The sequence below is a fragment of the Felis catus genome, chromosome A3 (assembly GCF_018350175.1).
Source record: "Felis catus isolate Fca126 chromosome A3, F.catus_Fca126_mat1.0, whole genome shotgun sequence".
NCBI lineage: Eukaryota > Metazoa > Chordata > Mammalia > Carnivora > Felidae > Felis > Felis catus.
In genome coordinates this window covers 48681147-48705093 of record NC_058370.1, presented here as the reverse complement: position 1 = coordinate 48705093, position 23947 = coordinate 48681147, and the positions used below count along the sequence as shown (strand labels likewise).

At 42.5% G+C, this 23947-nt stretch overlaps 1 long non-coding RNA gene across 1 annotated transcript; it reads right to left on the bottom strand.

Moving 5' to 3' along the window:
* Window positions 1-1397: 1397 nt before the first annotated feature.
* On the bottom strand, window positions 1398-23737 carry LOC111559707. The gene is made up of 3 exons (XR_006594930.1): window positions 23674-23737; window positions 5293-5418; window positions 1398-1600 (listed from the first exon to the last, which is right to left on the bottom strand). It is a non-coding gene; the product is annotated as an uncharacterized LOC111559707 (long non-coding RNA).
* Window positions 23738-23947: the final 210 nt, after the last annotated feature.

Below are 23947 nucleotides of genomic sequence, written 5' to 3'. Positions count from 1 at the left end.
AGCATCGGCATGTGAAGCAAGCTTTGTGCAAGAGTTGCACCTCTCTGGCTTTGCAAATAACGGATAGATCTCCATACATTTATGTTCCTGAGATTCAAGAATGTAAGTACCAGAAATAAAAATCCTCATGTAAATTGCAAGGTCTGCAATCTTCCAATTAGAGAACAGATTTCAAGTGCTCAAATCCAAACAAGAGGGTGCTTGCTGGGCATCTGGGCGGGGCTCTTCTAGGAGCACACAGCTTGGAGCCAGTCGCTGAGAGCCATTTTGTGCAAATCCTTTCTAAATACCATCAGTTATACACACTTCACATTAAAAATACCTTTGCTTTATTTATTTTGTCTTGTTCTTATTTGTTAAATACTGAAAAACACAAAAAAAAGTTTAAAAAAATAATAATCACAGCCCATTCTCAACAGGAAGCACGTTTAAAAGGGAAGATGCTTCTCAGGAGAGTATTCACTTTCCTTTTCCTGCAGTCTCCAGCATTATGAAGAGAGGATGGACATCCTAACCTGTCATCAAGAAAAGGCCCTACAGACATTTCCACAGCAGGGGCACCAGAGAAGCAGCCTGATCTCTCAAGGTCTGCCTGTGGCCCCATCAAGACTGGGGGTGTTTAAGGGGAGGACTGCTGGCCCCTGTGACCTGTAGTTTGGAGCCCTCCTCGCTGAATTGGGTGGACTTGAGTGTGGTGGCTTCACTTGCCCCATCCAGGCTGTAGATTCCATGCAGCCACTTCTTTAAATGCAGGCAGTGATGAAAATGCTGCTGATGATTTTGCCACCACATCCTCTGGTGCCACTGCACTACCTACAAGAAGGCTGAGAGACCAACAGTCTTGCAGGAGAAAGAAACTCCAATGCTTGCTGAAATTGTCTCAGTAAAACCTTTGTACACACACACTGGGAAACAAACAGGAACACACAAAATTTTTTTTATGAAGATTGGACCTTTTCATTCTTTTATTTTATGATCAGACATTCTAACCTGCAATTTGCTTCATGACCAACAATTAAATTGCTCTGCAACAAAATTGAAATAAAAATGGAGAATGGCCAAATGTCCATTTTGAGCAGGAAATTTTTTCCACCCTATCACAACTTAATATTGAAAACTGATGCAAGTGGAGTCGTGTTGCCCCTGTCCCCCACAACTAACACTCCATCCCTTGGGCCTGGCCTGGAGGCAGCTCCCTGGGCAAGGTCTGAATACTGACTATCTCAAATGCTTCTCGCTTGTCTTAGGGCCAATAGAGCCTTCCAGGGAAGTTCTGGGAAGTATGTAGGGAGAAAAGCAGTGTTGTCATTCATCCACTTCCCCTGTAGATGCCTGTGTCCTCCAGGCCACCTGCACACCATTCCTGACTACAATTGACCACAGCAGACACAGTTTAGTGTTTTTTGTATGCTAGGCTTTATTCTGTCCATCTTGCCACCATTTCACTCATCTGCATCCATGCTCCTGGGCTTCAGGCCCAGTGAAGAGCTTCATAAAATCGCCTTTCTGGGTTAATGGACCTGCTGACATCACTTCCCAGTAACACTGGCCAGGTTTGTGCTGACATGTATGATAGATTTGAATACGGTAAGCACGTTGGCTGTGGAGAATTCATATGAAAATGAAAATGTTTTACTTAGGGTTAATTTAATAGATTTAAATATTAATTAATTAAATATTGGTGGGCATACTTTCAAATATTAAAGCATAGCATTCTAACTGGAACATCATGTTTTAGTTCTGCTTTGAAACCTGCCTTATAAAACACGTCTCCAGCTCTTATCTCAGAGACATGGGGAGTGTAACCAAACGCTCATAGGCCCTTTGCAGGGAACGAGTTGGTGGTCAACATGAAACGCTTGTTTTGGTAATAGTCCTTGTCCCAAGATGCCAAGCATATGGATCTATAGGGAATCTGGTGACTGGGTGAGTCTGCATTAAGTCCTTTCCTTACTAAATACTAGACTTCACCAAATTATTTTTGCAATTATGAGTTTATTTAGAGAGCTATTTTTTTTACACAGTCAGCCTCATGCCTAGGTAGATGGCAGATCACACACTTGCATGGCAAGGAAGAAACTTGTAAGTGTATAATATAATGGCCTCATTTCACAGATGTAAAAACTATTTATTGATTTGGAGGGCTCCTTGTTGTGGCTTCCCACCCCACAATTCATGAAGTCAATGTGTCCCAGGCACCTGCCCACCTGGAGATGAGGCTCTTGGCCAATGATTTACTGAGGGAAGACTCTCAGGAGATACCTGCACAGGTGTGAGAGAAGCATGACAAAGGAGAAGAAAAAGGTTGGCAAAGATAGACATAGTGTCAGCTGGACACCAGCTGCAGCCTCATCCTCTGGGGGCATCACAGTATTGGATGCACCTTGCGGCAGTAAGGCTGGACCTTTGAGTACTGTGCCAGTCAAACAAACCAAGAGGGATCTTGGAATGTACTTTTGAAAGAGAACATCAGATAAAATGACCATTGCAGAAATAATTGGGGGTCTTTACTGACACCTACACATTATCTTCAATTCCACACCCTCTCATGTGCACAGGGAAAAATTTAATCTGCTTTTCTTTTTTTTAAAATTTTTTTTCAACGTTTATTTATTTTTGGGACCGAGAGAGACAGAGCATGAACGGGGGAGGGGCAGAGAGAGAGGGAAACACAGAATCGGAAACTGGCTCCAGGCTCTGAGCCATCAGCCCAGAGCCCGATGCGGGGCTCGAACTCACGGACCGTGAGATCGTGACCTGGCTGAAGTTGGACGCTTAACCGACTGCGCCACCCAGGCGCCCCTTAATCTGCTTTTCAAAGCACAACACTATAATCAAAATATGAGAATATCTGGTAGTAATTTCTGAAGTTTATCAAAGGCAAAATAACCATAGACAAGGCTGGGAAGAAGGGTCTGAGAGATAACTCCATGTTGCTAATGAGACTTGCTATTAACGCAAAAGAAAATGAAAAGTAACCATAAAAATACACTGTTTACTTTTATTTAAATGTGTTAGTATTCTGAAATTCACTCTCTAGTTGTGGACTTAATCTTGTTTTACCTTTGACTTTTCATTATAAATTGGAAGAGCTGATGACCCATGGGACTAATACTTCTTTTAGCATTAGCTGTGATCTTAAGACAAAATGGTTGAGGCAAATGTTGGTAGGGCATGAAAGAAAGTGAGCATAAGATTCACTAATTGTTGAAGTTTGTGCCAGCTGGTATCCTGACCTCCTCACTTTGCTTTCTGATACAAAATCTCTTTTTACTATCTCCATATTATACAGATACTTTTAGGTTAAAAAATGTTCCATAGAAACATCAAAGTTTTAAAAGGTACATGATACTGGCTCATCTTAGAAAAAGTAGATGGGTAATTACTTTAAGTGAAAGCATGTGCCATTAAGCTTGCTTTATCTGTTGCATTCTGGTGGCTATCCCAGAATGACTCCCATTTATCATTACCTAAGCCCAAGGGGCCAGAAGAAGTTCTTTCTCTAGCAGCTGGGTTATCCTTAGGTAGGTACCAGCACTCTGGGTGGGCAGTTGTCAGACTGAACTCACAAAGAGTATTTGTCCACAGGGCTAATTAGAGGAGACAGACCAGAATATTAGGAAACAGACTCAGGAATCATAACTGTGGGGTTGATGTAGATGGCTGAAATCCATGAAAAGTTATACTTGAGGATACCAAAGCAGATTGTGGGCCAGAGCAGAAGGGTCCTAGAAAAACCAGTGATACAATGATACTTGTTAAATAGATTGTATTTTGGCCCTAATTCTTTATTTCTGTATTTATCCATGTCCTTTGTGTTGTGACATTGTAGTCTGCCTGCTAGAGAAATGTGTCTGTTCACCTTGTGATTCACATCAGCCAATGTCATGTGGGTAGAAATGCCTGTTCTATGGCCTTCCTTAAGAGGACTTGCCTGTTTTCCATTACCTTTATGCTTCTGCCAATGAGAAGAACACATCCTAGCTAGCCTACTAGCTCAAGGAGGATAAGAAATGTCTGAGGGAGAACTACCCCGGCAACTAAATTCTGAGGCAGAATTGCCCAGTGTAGCCCAGCCTCGATCAGCCAAACCACAGCTGATCCACTGACACATGAGCAAGCAATAATACATATTCATTGCTTTAGGCGCTAAGTTTTGAGATGTTTGTCACACAGCATAATTATGGAGATAGTTAACGAATACAGTCACTTCAAAATGGACAGTTGAATGATTTTCTTTGTGTGTGACTTGCCAGGTGTCATTTGAAAGGAGACAGCAAGGTGGTTATTGAGGTTTCTTGTCAGTGCTATGTTAAAAATTTCCCATGACTTCACTCAAGCCTTGCAGTAACCAAATGAACTCTGAGTCCCTTTCAGTTCCCTGGAGAGATTTTTGTATCATTAATTTTTTTCCTCCAGGTTTTTCTCCTTCCTTCTTTCTTTCCTTCCTTTCATCTTCCCTTCCTCTATCTACCCTTTCTTTACTTTATTTCTTGTAATGTTTATTTATATTTTACAGAGAGAGATAGAGTGTGAGCAGGGGAGAGACTGAGAGAGAGGGAGACACAGAATCTGAAGCAGACTCCAGGCTCTGAGCTGACAGCACAGAGCCCAACGTGGGGCTTGAACTCATGAACAGCGAGATCCTGACCTGAGCTGAAGTCGGAAACTTAACTCATTGAGTCTCCCAGGTGCCCCTCTCTTACCCTTTCTTTTTCTTTGTTTTCTTTGTTATTTTCCCAGTTCCATGCTAATATTCAATGCATTTAGAATCCTGAATACTTGTCTCTGAATACTGGAGTCATGATTAACCAACATGGTTTTGAATGGCCAGTAGGAAATGGCCCATTGTAACTTTTGACATTGGCTTAGGTCCAGTAGATACCATTAGTTTTAATATTCTTAACAGCTAAAAACCATTTGATACCTTGCCCTGGTTGCACTTGCTCTGATGATTCCGTTAGGAATCAGAATGCTTCCAAATCTCTTTCCATCAAGGAGAAACAGGATGACACAAACTAAGTAGAGTTAGAATCAGAGGAACTTAGAGCTGGTGAGAATATTCAAGAGTTCACTTTCAAAGAGGAATATACACATTAGAAAGTTTAGTGGTCTCCCACTAAATCTCCCACTAAATTTATACAGATTTCAAATAACACATTCTAATATAGACCCTGGTATTTTGACTCAAACCCCAGTGTTCTTTACTAAGAATGGAGAACCCAGGTCTTTGCAAGTTTATTACTAATCAATCATGATACTCTTTTCTGCAAGATCTTTCAAATATCCTACCTGCATTCTTTCACATTCCCAAAATTTGATGAAAGACTAGGTACCACTGAGGCAGGACTCTCCTTGGGAAAACAGTGCCTCCACATACCAGAAGATCGCATTTGCAATGATCTCTACACCCCTGGGCTGAGAGAGGTAAAAGGTTCATCACATAAGGAAAAATTCAAACTGAGGTATAAAGTTTTGAAAGAATGAATAATTATTAAAGATGTCACAGAATTGCCATTTCTTAACTAATCTTGCCATTTTTTTTTCAATGCAGCCTTTAAAAATGGCACAGGAGGCCATGGACACCTATAGCTGGTGGTTTAAAGAACTGCTTTGGGGACATGATAAGATTCCTCTCTCTTCCCTAACTTCAGCTTCAAAGAGAACTCAGACATGTGGCACTTTGAAAATCTTACACCAATAACCACCTCAGAACTTTGACCCTCCTACAGCTGATGGATAACATAGAAATAGAATGGCTGCAAGTGCCATGGGGAAATATTGTGAATCCTTGTTATCCATTTGCATCATGGGAGCAGGTGATGGGAATGCTCAAAAATAGCCCCAAACAGCTACCCTCTAAAATGTGTCATTTTGTGACATTTGTCTAATTTTCTTCCTAGCTGAGCCCCTTCTGAACAGAATCCCCATAAAGGCCATATTCCATCATAAAGAGACACCCTACTAGAAGACAGAGGAAGAAATTTTCTGCAAGGGGACTTCAGCACATAATGGATGGGCATTTGGAGGTGACCTAATAACCTACTATGGGCACTGATCAGTCAATGGGAACATCCTTAAGGCCCCTTAAAATTGTCAACACTAGACAGACTGCACACTCGCAGGGAGACCAAAGAATGACAAGCACAAGTGACACTGAAAACGTCACACTACATCCTACTATTTCAGCCACCAGGGAGGCAAGGTTCTGGGGTGAAAAGGAATGCACAGCATCTTCAGGAACACACAGACAAGCAGTACAAAAGAGGCAGGTTTCAAAAACCCAGTGACCATAGGCTTTTGCAAGTTGCAGTGGGATTCCCATCACACCTTACCCCATTTCCACTTAAGCATCACTCTCTTTTCTGTAACTGCAAATTTCCCATCTTAACTGGGTCTTCAACCTGAGAATCCAAATTTGTTTCAAACTCTCCCTTGAAACACATATGCACACACACACACACACACACACATCCAATCACCAGCCTCTATGGGCTATTTCTGGGAAGGATTGGACACAGAAAGCATAGAAATACAGTACATGTGTTGTGGTCATCCTTTCATTAGACCTCACTGTGGCATCTGGCTGGTCTTTCACAGAAGGCACTTATCCCATGGGATGCCACATTGATGTGCTTTGGTTTGGCTACTTCGTCTTTGATAAGGATTCATCTTTTCAAGGGCTCCTTCTCCTTTGCCCTCCCTGGTCCTCTTCTCCTCCTCTATCTACCTTCTTAGAGAAGCCTCACTCTCACCGCAGTTTCAGCTACCCTACAGATGGTTACCACTCCTGGAGCTATAGCCCTGCCCAAAGTTCTGACCTCCAGAACCATCTATCCAATTTATTGATGCCCTAAAGCCACTTCAGATACCACATGCTAAACAGTGAACTTATCATCTTTACCCAACTTACTTTCTTCCTTGAAGGATACAAATTATCTTTTTTCCTCCAGGTAGAATCCAGGGAGGATCACAGTCTCTTTTTATTTACCCAGACATTGAATCAACCCCCAAGTCCTAGAGATTCTTTCTCACCAATTTCCCAGATACACCTCCCTCCTTCTCTATTCTTACTGATATGACTTACTCATACAGTTGTTGCTTTCCACCTGTGTCCCCACAATCCCTCACCAGCTTGTATCTGTGCCTCCAGACTGGTCCTTTCCCAAATAATTTTCCACCTTATCTCCAGCATGACCCATTCAGAGTAACTCACACAGAGCTGCTCCCTACTTTAAAGCCACAGTGGATTTCAGTAGGTCTCAGGGCACCATGCAAGTACATGGACACTGCAACCCAGGCCCTGACCAAAGTGCCCTTTGCTTGCCTCTCTAGTCTCATTCCTATCTCCACATGCCTCTGTGCCCCCAGCCATGCTTAACTACTTGGGAATTCCTGGGATTGCCCAAGAAATTTCACACTTTATAGATATCTATTTCCTACTTGAAACACACTTCTGCATCTGCCCCTCCTCATCCTTTATTTAAGCTCTTGAAGTCTTTCAACTCAAGTTCCACTTACTTGGAGAACTTTCTTGGCTTCCATTGGTGTGATAAAGTGCCTTGGAAACCCCTGTATCAGCACACCTACTGTGAGATACTGCAGTCATCACATGCTTGGGTGTAACCCCTATTTACGTATGAATTCCCAGGAAAAGTATGTGGTGGGAAGAATAATGCACCTGAAGATAACCATGTTTTAATCCCTGAAAACTGTGAATATACTACAGGGCAAACAAACCTTGCATCTGTAGGTAAATTAAGGATATTAAAATTGAGAGATTATCCTGGATTGTCCTGGATTCAATGTTTCAAGGGGAGACATGACTATGGGAAATTAATCAGAGGTATATAATATTGCTTCCTTTGAAGTCGGAAGAAGGGACCATGCTCCAAGGTGACTGTAGGGAGCAGCCAGATACTGGCAAAGGCCAATAGAGAGATTCTCCCTCAGAGCCACCAGAAGAGAACACAGCCTTGCTAACACTTATTTTAGCTTGTGAAGCCTGTGTCCTGTGAAGCCTGTGAAGCCTTTGTATCCTTCTGACCTCTAGAAGTGGAGGACAATTCTTTATTATGGTTTTGAGCCCCTACATTCATGGCAATTAGTTACAGCAGCAAGGGAAAAGCAACACAAGCCATGTCTCCCATACTGGCACATCCTAGCACTTAGCACAGTGCTTCATGAGTAAATTTTTAATATATCTGTGGGTCAGATGGCTGGATAAATACATGAATGAATAAATAAAAAGTGAAATAAAGTTGCATAAACAACAAGGTTTCCAAACGGGGTGGATAAAACCCATTCATTCTACCCAGACAGCTCACTACATACCACAGAGTACTTTCAACAGCTCCAGGGATCTACCTGCTGTCTCTCAGTACCTTGGAGACCTCAGGAAGTCCAGTTAGACTAACAACACGAAAGCTCTTTCTGCTGGCTTTGAGTAGAAAGTCCTCATCATCTAAAGAAGGTGTTATATATACACAATGGAGTATTACTTGGCAATCAAAAAGAATGAAATCTCGCCATTTGCAACTACGTGGGTGGAACCAGAGGGCATTATTCTAAGCAAAATTAGTCAGAGAAAGAAAAATATCATATGACTTCACTTATATGAGGACTTTAAGATATAAAACAGATTAACATAAGGGAAGGGGTGCAAAAATAATATAAAAACAGGGAGGGGGACAAAACAGAAAAGACTCCTAAATATAGAGAACAGAGGGTTGCTGGAGTGGTTTGGGGGGGGGGGATGGGCTAAATGGGTAATGGGCTTAAGGAATCTACTCCTGAAATCATTGTTGTACCATGTGCTAACTTGGATGTAAATTATAAAAAATAAATAAAGTATAGAAAAAAAAAAAAAGAAAGTCCCCATCATCGTTTGGGCAAATGATGCCCCAACTTGGTGTTCTTAGTCCTGGTTTCACAAAAAATTGTCACGAATCAATTAAACATACAATTCTCATTCGGGGTGGATGTATGGATAGATAAATGATAGAGAGATAGATACAGAAAGGGAGAGAGTGTTTTTCTTTATATTTTGGACAACTGAGGCTTATGAATGCCACATGTGTGATCTCAGCATATTAAAAGGGAGAAGGGGCCTCAGATGAAGCCTGCTGCAGGGATAGGCTCCCTGAGCATCTATCCCTCAGGGTTCCATGGCATAAATGCAGTCCCACTGCTGTGCTTTCTCCAGAGATACATGATGTTTAGAATGACTGCATGAGAAAAATCTCGTATCTATCTCTTTCTCGTTTTTACCAGTTTTTATGACTTTTACTTTTATGTTAGCATAATACAGAAATGTTTGCATTTGCGTTGTTACTGCCCCACACGATGAATTTTGACTACAGAATGCTGGAATCATTGAGAGTGAGCATTGAAGTCTGCATTTTGTGTTTTGCTTTTATGGGCTTTGATGTTTTCTCAGAGGAATTTTGGTTATTTTTCTAATTTGGCCTTATCTTTGTTGCCCAATGCATGAGAAATTAGCTCTCATGTCTGGGGATTATGTTTTGAGTGGGGTCCTGGGGCACTGTTCAGTGTGTACCCCTTCCCTGGGTGAAGGGAGCAGAAAAGAGTAGAGTTTCAGAATTTTTCATTACTAAAGGTCATTGCAGTAATTAAGGTCTAAAGTAAAATCTCTGAAATGTGGAGATTGGTTACCAGTTGCCTACAGACAAACAACGTGAAATGACATACAGTGTGATTTCTGGAGACGCAGCTCCCTCTGTCTAGACACTATCACTTAGCACTTCCCATGGGTCCCAGGGTCAGCTGGGCATGCAGAGATCCCAGAGCTAACACTCTGTGCACTGCCCTCCAGAGCTCATCATCTTGCAAGGAAGGTCATCTGGACCTGAGCCATAAGGATACCTCACACCTGTAAAGGTAAGTTGAGAGCTGATAATCTTAATCTAGGTAAGTGACAACAGTAAAGCGTAGGTGCCATATGAGCAGGAGAGATACCAATGTGGCTCAGATGTGCACCCTTATGATATGGCCAAAGGCCACAGAAAAGACTAAGATGTTGCTGGGAAGTGATGAGGCTTGAACTGACTTAGAAAAGACCCTCAAAGAATAAAGCCACAACAGGAAAGCCTGTGGGCTCTGGGCAGTGGGAAGGGAGAAGACAGAGGGATGCAAAGAGGTGATGTGCTTTGAGAAATAACATGCTAATGATTCTGGAAACTGCCTCCAAGCAGCTTGAGAAAGAAAGTCTATGGGAGATGGATAAGGACTGTAGAGAGCAGAGTGGCGCTCCACTGTGGAAAAGGGCACTTTACATTTCTTGAGGGCACATCTGGGAGATCTCATGTGGTTCACAGGGCTAAGGAATTTTAAATAATGGTGATGAGATACCCACTTTTCCCGCTTCACCTGTAGTCCAACCCAACATCATTACCCCAAATGCTTGCCACACATTTCTGCATTGTGTTGGTGCTACTTGGAGAATAAAAGAAGGAGGGAAGGGCTTGTAGGATGGGGTGAGGTGAGAAAGGATGGTAGAGGTGGGATGCAAAATAGCCAGTGGGCCTAGGGCCACCCAGGGTAAGGAAGCAGACCAGGCATGGGTGACACAGGAGCCAGCAGGAAATAAGGCCTTCTGACCTGCAAATACACTCTACATAGTCTGGGTGGGGAATATAAACCCTTGCAGTTATTGTGTAGGGAATATCTTGCCAAGGGATTCTAGAATCACATGTGTTTTTCAAATAATGAAAAAAAAATGCCTAAACAATGGTACACACATAAAGCTGAAGAGGTTTGGGGAAGGGTTTATCTGGGGGAAGAAAAGTTTTCTTGGAGAGGATGGCTTTGAAAATAACCACATGTGTCACTGGTATGGAAAGGTGACCACTTGGACCACTGCTTCTTCATCTGTGAAATAGGCTTTACCTTAACTTTTGTGGAGAACCAATTAATTAAAGATCTGAAATTGTTTTCAGAACTATGCTGTACACAAGGGGAGACATTATTGCATGTCAGTATGATACAGTCAGCTCTTGGGGTTTTCTGGTTTCAGAGAATCCTAGATTACTATGATTGCAGCAACTGTTTTCTTTCTGAGACTGTTGTTTTTAACTGTGTATTTGTTTTACATTAGAAGTAAGCTTGTGCTATCTTATCTGCTTCCTACAGATTAGGCTCTTGCAAAGTAAGGCCAATATGGATGCATCAATTTGTCTCAAACACACCTGCCTTGGTTTGGACATCCCACATTAAGGATGTGAGGAATAGCACCTTTTTGGGGAGATGCTCCCAGGAAGCACATGTACTGGTGTGGGGAAGATGGCTGATAGAGGGTGTGTACTCACCCACCTGGGACATCACTGTGGGAAACTGGAGTTATATACCACTAGAATCCCAGAGAACGATGTGGGGCATATTTCAGAGTTGCCCCAAGCTCTCCCCACTATAATTTTCTAAAAGCTGTCGGAGAGAACTTCTGGGTTGTCCTACACCCTACCCAAGAGAAATATCCCATATGACTATCTCAATGGTGATACCCCTCCCTGCCATCCACAGGTAAGGCAATTTGCTGTGGGATTGAAGGAAGAAAGGGTGGAGGGGAAAAGAGAGAGGAGGACAAAGAATGAGATACACGTGTCCTGGGAACAGGGTGCACATATGCCCCAGTGAGACTTAGTGCTCCACACGAGATTATCAGAATCCTCAGGGACCACTGACCATAAGAATCCAATGCAGCCACAGCCCCAGATATGGTTCCCAGATCCTCTTATCAGTTTTTGGCAAGGGTGCTGGGGAAAAGGGAAGAATCCCACAACTCTCAATAGGCATTATGGAACATATCAAAACAGTAAAGGTATTTTAACATTTATCTTCCTTTACCAGTTTTGAAAAAGTACATAAGAGTAAAAATAAAAGGAGAGGAAAAGAATGTACGTGAGAGACAACTAACAGGGGGGAAGATGGCGGCGTAGGAGGACGCTGGGCTCACCGCGTCCCACTGATCACTTAGATTCCACATACACCTGCCTAAATAACCCAGAAAACCACCAGAAGACTAGCAGAACAGAGTCTCCAGAGCCAAGCTCAGAGAGAGGCCCACGGAAGAGGGTAGGAAGGGCGGCAAGGCAGTGCACACTACATGGACTGGTGGGAGGGAGCCGGGATTGAGGGGCGACCCTCCAGCCAGGCAGAGACCCCAAGTCTGGTTTGCAAAAGCAGAGGGGCCAGACGGAGTGTGTTCGGACAGCGAGCAGGTCTTAACATCTGGAAGGTTATAACTTACCAGCTCTGCTCAGAGAGCGGGAAGGCTGGAGGACAACAGGAGGGAGAGTTGCTGAGCCCTGGGAAGACAGACCTCAGTTTGGTGGGGAACAAAGGCACTCACCAGTGCCATCTCCCTTGCCCATCCCCCAGCCAAAATCCCAAAAGGAACCAGTTCCTGCCAGAGAACTTGCTTGCACCACGCAAACACCCAACCCTGTGCTTCTGCAGATCCACACCTCCGGTGGTAGGTCTGACTCCCTCCCACTGCTGCAGCATCCCTCCCTAAGCGGATCACTGAAGGAGAAGCAAGCTGAGCCTACCCTTCCCACCGCCATGCACCTTGCCTATACACCCCAGTTAATACGCCAGATCCCCAGCACCACAAGCCTGGCAGTGTACAAGTAGCCCAGATGGGCCATGACACCCCACAGTGAATCCCGCCCCTAGGAGAGGGAAAGAGAAGATACACACCAGTCTGACTGTGGTCCCAACGGTGGGCTGGGGGCAGACATCAGGTCTGACTGAGGCCCCACCCACCAACGCAAGTTATTCGAGAGAGCACAGGGGAAGTGCCCTGCAGTTCCACACCACTCCAGAAACGATCCAAAATGACCAAACGGAAGAATTCCCCTCAAAAGAATCTCCAGGAAATAACAACAGCTAACGAACTGATCAAAACGGATTTAAACAATATAACAGAAAGTGAATTTAGAATAATAGTCATAAAATTAATCGCTGGGCTTGATACAATATAGAGGACATCAGAGAATCTACTGCTACAGAGATCAAGGGACTAAGGAAAGGTCAGGAGGAGCTAAAAAATGTGATACACAAGCTGCAAAATAAAATGGAAACGACCACGGCTCAGATTGAAGAGGCAGAGGAGAGAATAGGTGAACTAGAAGATAAAATTATGGAAAAAGAAGAAGCTGAGAAAAAGAAAGATAAAAAAAAATCCAGGAGTATGACAGGAAAATTAGAGAACTAAGTGATGCACTAAAGAGAAATAATATACGCATAATTCGTATTCCAGAGGAGGAAGAGAGAGGGAAAGGTGCTGAAGGGGTACTTGAAAAAATCATAGCTGAGAACTTCCCTGATCTGGGGAAGGAAAAAGGCATTGAAATCCAAGAGGCACAGAAAACTCCCTTCAGACATAACTTGAATCGATCTTCTGCATGACATATCATAGTGAAACTGGCAAAATACAAGGATAAAGAGAGAATTCTGAAAGCAGCGAGGGAAATTGTGCTCTAACATATAAAGGGGGACCTATAAGACTCGTGACTGATCTATCTTCTGAAACTTGGCAGGCCAGAAAGGAATGGCAGGAGATCTCCAATGTGATGAACAAAAAAATATGCAGCAGAGAATCCTTTATCCAGCAAGTCTGTCACTTAGAAAGAAGGAGAGATAAAGGTCTTCCCAAACAAACAAAAACTGAAGGAATTCGTCACCACTAAACCAGCCCCACAAGAGATCCTAAGGGGGATCCTGTGAGACAAAGTACCAGAGACATCGCTACAAGCATAAAACATACAGACATCACAATGACTCTAAACCCTTATCTTACTATAATAACACTGGATGTAAATGGACTAAATGCACCAACCAAAAGACATAGGGTATCAGAATGGATAAAAAAACAAAACTCATCTATTTGTTGTCTACAAGAGACTCATTTTAGACCAGAGGACACATCCCCTCACATTGAGAGTGAGGGGGTGGAGAACTATTTATCATGCTACTGGAAGTCAAAAGAAAGCTGGAGTAGACATACTTATATCAGACAAACTAGACTTTAAATTAAAGGCTGTGACAAGAGATGAAGAAGGGCATTATATAATAATTACAGGGTCTATCCATCAGGAAGAGCTAACAATTATAAATGTCTATGTGCCGAATACGGGAGCCCCCAAATATATAAAACAATTATTCACAAACATAAGCAACCTTATTGATAAGAATGTGGTAATTGCAGGGGACTTTAACGGTCCACTTACAGAAATGGATAGATCATCTAGACACATGGTCAATAAAGAAACAAGGGCCCTGAATGAGACATTGGATCAGATTAAACTCTGCATCCCAAAGCAACAGAATATACTTTCTTCTCGAGTGCACATGGAACATTCTCCAAGATAGATCACATACTGGGTCACAAAACAGCCCTTCATGAGCATACAAGAATTGAAATCATACCATGCATACTTTCAGACCACAATGCTATGAAGCTTGAAATCAACCACAGGAAAAAGTCTGGAAAACCTCCTAAAGCATGGAGGTTAAAGAACACCCTACTAACGAATGAGTGGGTCAACCAGGCAATTAAGGAAGAAATTAAAAAATATATGGAAACAAACGGAAATGAAAATACAACAATCCAAATGCTTTGAGATGCAGCGAAGGCAGTCCTGAGAGGAAAATACATTGCAATCCAGGCCTATCTCAAGAAGCAAGAAAAATCCCAAATACAAAATCTAACAGGACACCTAAAGGAAATAGAAGCAGAACAGCAAAGGCAGCCTAAACCCAGCAGAAGAAGAGAAATAATAAAGAGCAGAGCAGAAATAAACAATATAGAATCTAAAAAAAACTGTAGAGCGGATCAATGAAACCAAGAGTTGGTTTTTTGAAAAAATAAAATTGATAAACCTCTAGCCAGGCTTCTCAAAAAGAAAAGGGAGATGACCCAAATAGATAAAATCATGAATGAAAATGGAATTATTACAACCAATCCCTCATAAATACAAACAATTATCAAGGAATACTATGAAAAATTACATGCCAACAAACTGGACAACCTGGAAGAAATGGACAAATTCCTAAACACCCACACACTTCCAAAACTCAATCAGGAGGAAATAGAAAGCTTGAACAGACGCATAACCAGCGAATAAATTGAACCAGTAATCAAAAATCTCCCAACAAATAAGAGTCCAGGACCAGATGGCTTTCCAGAGGAGTTCTACCAGACGTTTAAAGCAGAAATAATACCTATCCTTCTCAAGCTATTCCAAAATATAGAAAGGAAAGGAAAACTTCCAGACTCATTCTATGAAGCCAGTACTACTTTGATTCCTACACCAGACAGACCCAGTAAAAAAAGAGAACTACAGGCCAATATCCCTGATGAATATGGATGCAAAAATTCTCAATAAGATACTAGCAAATCGAATTCAACAGCATAAAAAAGAATTATTCACCATGATCCAGTGGGATTCATTCCTGGGATGCAGGGCTGGTTCAACATTCACAAATCAGTCAACGTGATACATCACATTAATGAAAGAAAAAATAAGAACTATATGATCCTGTCAATCGATGCAGAAAAGGCCTCTGACAAAATTCAGCACCTTTCTTAATAAAAACCCTCGAGAAAGTCGGGATTGAAGGAACATACTTAAAGATCATAAGAGCCATTTATGAAAATCCCACAGCTGATATCATCCTCAATGAAGAAAAACTGAGAGCTTTTTCCCTGAGATCAGGAACACGACAGGGATGTCCACTCTCACTGCTGTTGTTTCACATAGTGTTGGAAGTTCTAGCATCAGCAAGCAGACAACAAAAGGAAATCAAAGGCATCAAAATTGGCAAAGATAAAGTCAAGCTTTCACTTTTTTCAGATGACATGATATTATACATGGAAAACCCGATAGACTCCAGCAAAAGTCTGCCAGAACTGATACATGAATTCAGCAGAGTGTCATGATACAAAATCAATGTACAGAAATCAGTTGCATTCTTATACACTAACAATGAAGCAACAGAAAGACAAATAAAGAATCTGATCCCATTCACAATTGCACCAAGAAGCATAAAATACCTAGGAATAAATCTAACCAAAGATGTAAAAGATCTGTATGCTGAAAAATATAGAAAGTTTATGAAAGAAATTGAAGAAGATATAAAGAAATGGAAAAACATTCCGTGCTCATGGATTGGAAGAATAAATATTGTCAAAATGTCAATACTACCCACAGCTATCTACACATTCAATGCAATCCCAATCAAAATTGCTCCAGTATTCTTCTCGAAACTAGAACAAGCAATCCTAAAATTCATATGGAACTTACAAAAGGTCCCAAATAGCCACAGTAATTTTGAAGAAGAAGACCAAAGCAGAAGGCATCACAATCCCAGACTTTAGCCTCTACTACAAAGCTGTAATCCTCAAGACAGCATGGCATTGGCACAAAAACAGACACATAGACCAATGGAATAGAATAGAAACCCCAGAGCTAGACCCACAAACGTATGGCCAACTTATCTTTGACAAAGCAGGAAAGAACATCCAATGGAAAAAAGACAGTCTCTTTAACAAATGGTGCTGGGAGAGATGGACAGCAACATGCAGAAGATTGAAACTAGACCACTTTCTCACACCACTCACAAAAAACAAATAAACTCCAAATGGATAAAGGACCTGAATGTGAGACAGGAAACCATCAAAACCCTAGAGGAGAAAGCAGGAAAAGACCTGTCTGACCTCAGCTGTAGCAATCTCTTACTTGACACATCCCCAAAGGCATGGGAATTAAAAGCAAAAATGAACTATTGGGGCCTCATGAAGATAAAAAGCTCCTGCACAGCAAAGGAAACAACCAACAAAACTAAAAAGCAGCCAATGGAATGGGAAAAGATATTTGCAAATGACATATCGGACAAAGGGCTAGTATCCAAAATCTAGAAAGAGCTCACCAAACTCCACACCCAGAAAACAAATAATCCAGTGAAGAAATGGGCAGAGAACATGAATAGACACTTCTCTAAAGAAGGCATCCAGATGGCCAACAGACACATAAAAAGATGCTCAACGTCGCTCCTCATCAGGGAAATACAAATCAAAACCACACTCAGATATCACCTCACGCCAGTCAGAGTGGCCAAAATGAACAAATAAGGAGACTATAGATGCTGGAGAGGATGTGGAGAAATGGGAACCCTCTTGCACTGTTGGTGGGAATGCAAATTGGTACAGCCACTCTGGAAAGCAGTGTGGAGGTTCCTCAGAAAATTAAAAATAGACCTATCCTATGACCCAGCAATAGCACTGCTAGGAATTTACCCAAGGGATACAGGAGTACTGATGCATAGGGGCACTTGTACCCCAATGTTTATAGCAGCACTCTCAACAATAGCCAAATTATGGAAAGAGCCTAAATGTCCATCAACTGATGAATGGATAAAGAAATTGTGGTTTATATACACAATGGAGTACTACATGGCAATGAGAAAGAATGAAATATGGCCCTTTGTAGCAACGTGGATGGAACTGAAGAGTGTGATGCTAAGTGAAATAAGCCATACAGAGAAAGACAGATACCATATCTTTTCACTCTTATGTGGATCCTGAGAAACATAACAGAAACCCGTAGAGGAGGGGAAGGAAAAAAAAAAAGAGGTTAGAGTGGGAGAGAGCCAAAGCATAAGAGACTCTTAAAAACTGAGAAGAAACTGAGGGTTGATGGGGAGTGGGAGGGAGGGGAGGGTGGGTGATGGGTATTGAGGAGGGCAGCTTTTGGGATGAGCACTGGGTGTTGTATGGAAACCAATTTGATAAAAAATTTCATATATTGAAAAAAAAAAAAAGAATGTATGTGAGAGAGTGCTTGTGTGTCTTCCTTGTCCCCAGAAAAATCAGGCAAGGGGGAACTGGGACAGCTCTCCTCTCATACACATTTCAGCAGAGGGCACAGGTTGGTTCTAAGTTACACCCTCCCTTGTTCACTGCGGAATTTGGGGAAGCTTCCCCAGGATCCTCCTCCAACCCCTAATGCTTTTCTATATGACCTATAATAATGAAACAATTAATAATACATAGTTGATGTTTATGAAGCATTGATATGGAACACAGTCTCAATTATGCACTGTGCTTCTAGTGCATTCCAGAAGCCCAAAGTTGAGTTCAAGGATATCAAAGGGATCAAATTGCTATAAATTACATAAGGGTTGCAGCCAAAGCCTGTCTGAGCTCAGAGGACTCCCTGAGACTGCAGAAGTGCTGGGTACTAGATGTTGCTCACACCCCTTTCAGGACAGAAAGTAGGCATTGACTGCTGATGGATCACAGCCATAATCTTCCTGGAGCTGCTCCCAGTGGGAAGGCCCACTCTGAGGGCATTCTACATCCAGGGCTTCCTTGAATGAAGGCATGACCTCCATGGGCTGAATATCTGAAGATCTATCTCAGCTCCCTGCTTCCCATTAGGGATTCAGTGCCACAGGTCAGCATATCCCTCTGCCTAGGGCCTCTTCCTTCACTGTACCTTCCCTAGGATCTCCCAGAGGGCCTGCCCCTTTGCATTTGTTGCATTCCATCTGCTCCTCAGGAAGCCTGGCCCCACACCCCAGGAAGCAGAGTTCAGGCTCCTTGGAGCAGAGTGAGCCCACCCTAGGGCATGCTCTGCCCCTACCTGGGCTGTCCCTCATGGCAGCTCAACAGGACACAGCAGGGTTGATGGGGATGGGTGGTGTCAATGTGGTCCCTCCTCTAAAACAAAAATCTGACAGGCTCAGGTGACCCCAAATGCACAAGTCAGATCAGCCAAAACTCCAGCACCTAGAAGGTGGGCCCTCCTCTATTTAACCAGGGCTGAGAGCTCCAGTTCTGGGATGAAAGCGAGACTACAACTTTCCAGGTGTGTGAGCTCAATCAAAGTTCTTGGGCTCTTCTATACTCACTCAGCTATCAGACCTGTGAAACTGGGAAAATGCTAGTGACCATGATGTCAAATGTGGGCTCAAATATATGAGGACAAAATGAATTGAGATGTCAAAACCCAGTTTACTTTAGCTAGCATCTTTGTCTTGTGAACAGAGTTTTTTTTCCGTGATGGGGACAATAATTTGTAATTCCTGCTATGGTGTGGTTTTACTCTGATTTACCATTTTGGACCAGGCTCAGGGCCTGGGAATAATTGTAGGGATTTCAGCTTCACCTTCCTCATAACATGGTTTTTGCTCCTCAATACAGGGGACTGATGCAAATTTCTGCCAGTGGTCAGCCCAATTCTTCATTTAGGGACCAGGAACCCAAGTGAGATGAGCTGGAGCCCAGTGTTCACTTATTATCTGAACTCCATGACATCCAACCAAGGGAGTAATTAGCTACCTAATTACCTCACTCCAGCCATCATCTGTGAGAAATCACCACCGTTCTTTATAGGCAAGAGCTCCTGAGTGTGTGGCACTGCTTGACCACTATGGTAAATTGTCTCCTCCTTGCCTCTGGCCTCAGCTTGTCCACAATCTCATCTGCTGGTCCCATGTCATCTCACCCTGTTGATCACAGCCTCTGAGGATAGCCACCACCACCAACAGTGTCAGAGCCTGCTTTTTGGGCTCCCCTGATTCTGTGGTAGAGGGTGTGGACTCTGGGTGTCTTGTGGCTTTGCCATTCCTCTCTTGCTTTTGTGCCAGGGCAGTTCCAGCTTCTCCACCTCATGTCTGTGGGCATCCCAGTATGTGATTCAAGGAGACATACTGAGGTCAGATTTGAGAACATTGAGGGGCCCTCAAATGGAAGCTAAACACTGACTTCACAGGCAAGGACCCCATGTGTACACATCCCTCCCTCCCCAGCACACAGCAAGGAGAGGCTGTTCTCTTCTGACAGCAGCTAGGATTCAGGGAAGTTAAGGTTAAGATTTTCAGGCTTATTTACACATATGTTCTCATCACATGATTCAGGTTCCTATCCTTTCCTGCAAGGGCCCAGACTTTTAAACACAGCAGAAATGTTTTTGTGTCTCTCCTGCAACTACAGGAGATGAGGCCTCAGGCCCTCAAATATGCCTGGAGTTGACAGCTGGGACATCTGAGCTTCTTTCCCAAAGTTTGCATGTAGTTTCAAAAAGCCAACTCCACAAATATTACCATTATCATTTCCCCAATCTGCTTACCCTCCCCAACAAAAAGACCTGCTGTTCACATTCAAACTGCACTACAGGTCAAACAACCACCACAGGTGATGGCCTTGCTGACTGATGTCATCTGTGCCAAAGTTATCACAGCTCATAACTATGAAATATGCTATTGACATGTGTGTGGCAACTTAGTCTCAAACACTAACCCTGATACTATTTTCTAGGTACACTCCTAGTACTATCTGCCTTAGCTTGTGCTCCCCAGGAAGAAATGTCTGAGACAAAGGCTTACATGTGAAGAGGTTATGGCAGGGAGGGGGTGGTCTTTGAATGCAGGATTGTGGGGCAGAAGTAGGAATAGCCAGAACACTGCCAGGAGGCAGTGGGAAGTGGGCAGTGGGCAGTTATTACAGGTGAATTCTTTTTTAGTCTCTTCATAAGGACTATTCCTCCAGGAGAAGGGAGAAGTGCTTTCCTATCACTTTTGCTCCAATTGACTGAGGGTTACTTCATGGTGCATTAACTCCTTTGAGGCAGATTGTGGTTTCAAAAGTGACCACAGAAAATATCTGGCCCACTTGCTTTTCCAGAATTTTCTCATTCCCCATGAAGAGGTGAAGTCTTTGTCCTTTCCCTCCAGGATGTTGTGGAAATGATGCTGTGTGACTTCTGAGTCTAGCTCATAAAAAGTGATATGGCTTCTCCCTGGCTCACTTGTTCTCTCTCTCTCTCTCTCTCTCTCTCTCTCTCTCTCTCTGCACCCCTTGGGACCCAGCCACCATGCTTGTGGAAACCCAAGCATGAAGAGACCATATGCAGGTGTTCTGGAAGACAACCCCAGCTGATGTCCTAGCCAATACCCAACATCAACTGCCAGACATACAAATGAGGCTCTCTGTCATTCAGAAATTCCAGCTAAGGCAAGAGGAGCAGAAATGTCTCCACTGAGCCCTGCCAAATGAAAGGTTCTTGAGCAGAAGAAATGTGGTTATATTAATCCATTGCATTTTAGGGTAATTGCTATGCAGTCATCCTAACTGGAACAGTCCTCAACACTTTTGTGCTGAGAGCCAACTGGGCATCCTCCACAGCAGTGTTAGAGGGCCCCGGGCCAGGAAGCCAGGTGTGCTGCCCAACCTGAGGCTGCATTTTCCCCAAGTCAGTTGGAGGCTTTGTGGAACTGGTAACCAGGCTGTGGGTGGAGTAAAAAGTAAAGCTGAAGAGACTTAAAGAAGAATATCCAAGGGAACACAATCGCAAACCAGGAGAAGAAAGCCTGTCTTTGAGCGGTGGTATTGTTCCCTCTGCACAGAACTGAGTGTGGTTTTAGGGCTAGGATAGATAGTCTTTGTTGATATTAATCCTAGATCAGTTACAACTTTGTGAATATGGTTCTCTCCTAGCCTTTCTTCAGGTCATGACTGACAAATAAAAAGGGGGTAAACTTTACTTTTCAATAAGCTACAATATTTACATAATTATCTTTTTTTTATCTGAAATTAAACTTTCTATCAGGATGATGGGAAACTTTGGGGCTGACGGCTAAGTGCAAGAACTAAGTCCTATTCAGATTCAGGTTTCCAGGAAAATGACTCTGGCCAGCCAGGAATCCTGTCTGTGTGTGGAATGATTTTACTCTGGGGAGAAACATCACACCCAGGAGTCTAGGCTTGGTTTTGGGAAGCTGGGTGGAGTTTTCAAGAGGTGGAGTTTTCAAGTGGCTGGTGCAGGTTAATTTATATTATCCAATAATAGGTTCTAGAAAACCTGACCAAGTTCTCCAGAAATATGAGACAATGGAGAAAAAGAAAGTCAAGTCAAGCAAGATACAGGAAAGTTTTACACCATACAGTTCGTTGGCATATTGTTGCTGAGAAACAATAAGGCCTATAGAAGCTATACTCCCATGGAGACTATGGGTCAGATCAGGACAACCCTCCACACAATCTGGGAGTCACCGTCAGGCTTCAGGTCAACCCAAGGGAGGGGCTAGGAGACAGCCAGCCCTGGCCACTTGTTGGCACATAACTAGTGCCCTTGGGAAGATGGGAAGGTGGGCACTGGGGTAGGCTTTTTGTTTTCTGATGGATATGAGCCAGAGAATCCAGATTGCTTGTTTGTACTTCATTGCTGTTGAGGTGTTTCTACTGTACCAGGTCTGAGGCAACATGAGCTACATTATACATGAGCTATTTTCCCTTTGTTCAACAGGAAGTAACCACATCAAATTCCATTCTGGGAGAGGAGTAATTTTACCCAGACTCATCATCATTACCATCATCATTGTTGTTAGTTTCTACACATTTGATTTTTAACACTTGGATGAGTAGTACTTTTCCAAAAAGATATCAGACAGCTTTTGAAGACAAAATTCAGAAGAAAACACAGAAAAAAAAAAACCCTAAATCAAATAGGAATGTCATTCTTTGAAGAAAAGAGGCCAAATGTATACTCTGACAAACATAAACAGAAATACAAAGTTTTCTTACTCAGCCTGGATCTAACTCAGAAATAATAAACCAAATGTACCAGTCTTTGAATAATCATCTCTCTTTATGGCTTGTTATCCCCAAGTTCTTGTGCAATGTTCTGTGATTTCATTGAAGTCTCTTGTCACCTAATGTCTTGGGTTTTTCCTCCTGCAAATGCCCTTGGTCTTTCTCCCTCTTATCTGGACTGTACCCAATGGCTGATCATTTAAATGGATAACTTAGAACATTCAGTTTTATGTCACCATTTTCTTTTTTCCCCAAGAATGTCCCTATCTTGACTCAGGACCACTAATTTTGGAGAAAACCCTATAACTGTGTAGATTAGAGCCATGAAATTACTCCCAAATTTAGTGGGACCCCTAAAACTATATACCCATTCCTTTGCCTTTTCTTATTAGATACATATTTTATTTCTAAATAGTCATGTTTTTCCTCTAGGTCCCTACTCAACCAGTCTCAATCCATTCCCAATATTCAACCCTGACTCTAAATTCCTTCAGGATTTGTAGCAGCCAGGTATTAACTCTGACAAGTTCCAAACATACTTAAAATCTTACTTAAAACCTATTTAAATAAAAAGACCTTAATTTTCTTAAACCTAGAAACCTATTTAAAATATACTTAAAATCTTACCCATAACCCAAACATCCTGCCCTCTTTTCTTCTTGTCTTGGAGGGTAAGAGATTCCCTTCTACTCTGATTATTGGCCAATACCCCCAACACTGGCTCACCGTGACCTTGCTCTGACATATCAAAAGTCAAAAGCTGCCGGGAAGAGTTCAAATATTGGCCGATTAACCACGTGGCACATGGGTTCTAGAAAGTTACAAGAATTCAGGAGATGGCAGGACTTCAACTCCATGACCTTGTGGTCTAGCTCTGTGGACCAGAGTTACACAGTCAACTATTCCCTTGCAAGGCAGGAGTCAACAATGTTGTGTCATATAAGGAGCTCACCACCAAATAGTCCCTTCATGGATATCTCATTTCTATCCATAACTTTCTGTTCTCATCTTCTTCTCCCTCATTTTGGAAAACACTGTCTGCTCTTGCCATAGCTCACCTATGGAAGCGAGTTCGGTGTTAACCAATACAATGCTATAACCATCCTCACTTGCCTCATCAGGTGGCATTGTGGAATGTTTAATCATCACATGTCATGTACTATTACTCAACAAAGAATAGATCTTTACACATATCAACAGAAAAAGAGAAAACCCAAGGGGGTGGGGAGAGAGAAACATGAATAACAGTGACATCACCAGACAAATAATAAAATTAGTGATTAAAAAAACAACTTCCTCATTTTAAAAGATAAATTTTGAAAGATAAACTTA